The following is a 1328-nucleotide window of genomic DNA, read 5'->3' on the forward strand; positions in this document are numbered from 1 at the left end:
ACACTCCCAGTTTTCAAAACCTGCTATACAGCCACAATTGTCAAAACAGTCTGGATTGGTACAATGACAGACACACAGACCAGTGGAACAGAATTAAGAATCCAGAAATCAATCCATTGACCTTTATGCAGCTGATCTTTGACAAAGGGCCAAAATTCGTTAAATGGAGAAGAGATAATCTCTTTCATAAATGGTTCGGGTAAAACAAGATATCTGTTTACAGAAAAATAAAACAGGATCTTTACCTCACACCATACATGAAAACTAACTCCAGAAGAATCAACAACTTAAATATGAAACCTAAAACTATAAAGCTCATCAAAGAAAAAATGGGGACATATTTGGAGGCCCTAATTTATGGTGTACAGAGACTACTAACCATAACCCAAGATGCACAAATAGTAGAATTAGATGCTTGGGACCTTATAAAAATTAAATTCTTATGTGCATCAAAAACTTCTTCAAAAGAGTAAAAAGAGAACCTACAGAATGGGAAGAAAATATTCAATAATGACATATCAGACAAAGGACATATCTCTAAACTTTGTAGGAAACTCAAATACCTCAACATCAAAAGATGGATAATCAAATTTTAAAAAGGCAGAAGACATGAACAGACACTTCACCAAAGAAGACATTCATGCAGCCAACAAACACATGAAGAAATGTCCACCATCATTAGCCATTCCAAAACTAAACCAAACTCACTGCTATCTAATCATATCCAACTGATAGCAACCCCTCCTTGGGTTTCCAAGGTGGTATCTCTATGGAAATAGATTGCCCAATCTTCCTTCTGAAGAGTGGCTGGTGGGTTTGAACTGCCAGGCTTCTGGTTAGCAATCAAATGCCTTAGGCACTACACCACCAGAGCTCCTAGAGAGATGCAAATCAGAACAACCATGCAACACTAATAGCAAAGTTCAACAAGACGGAAAATAACAATTGCTGGTGAGGATGTGGAGAGATTGAGACTCTCATATGCTTCTGGTCGGACAATAAATGATATGATCACTATGGAAATCGGTATGGTGATTCTTTAAGAAGTTGGAAATAGAAATAGAAACACCTGGCCCAGTGACTATGGAAGTAGGATTTCCCAACCTTCCTTCCGAGGAGTGGTTGGTGGGTTTGAACCTCCAGCCTTCTGGTTAGCAGTCAAGTGTCTTAGGCACTATGCTACAGAGCTCCTAGTAATGCAATTACTAGGTATATATCATAAAGAACTGAGACGAAGGACACAAATAGATATTTGCACACCCATGTTTATCACAGGACTGTTCACAATAGCAAAGAGAGGGAAACAACCTAAGTGCCCATCAACTGAG

Source organism: Orycteropus afer, unplaced genomic scaffold (genome assembly GCF_000298275.1).
Source record: "Orycteropus afer afer isolate SDZICR_OR568_19922 unplaced genomic scaffold, OryAfe1.0 scaffold00594, whole genome shotgun sequence".
NCBI classification, from domain to species: Eukaryota; Metazoa; Chordata; class Mammalia; order Tubulidentata; family Orycteropodidae; genus Orycteropus; species Orycteropus afer.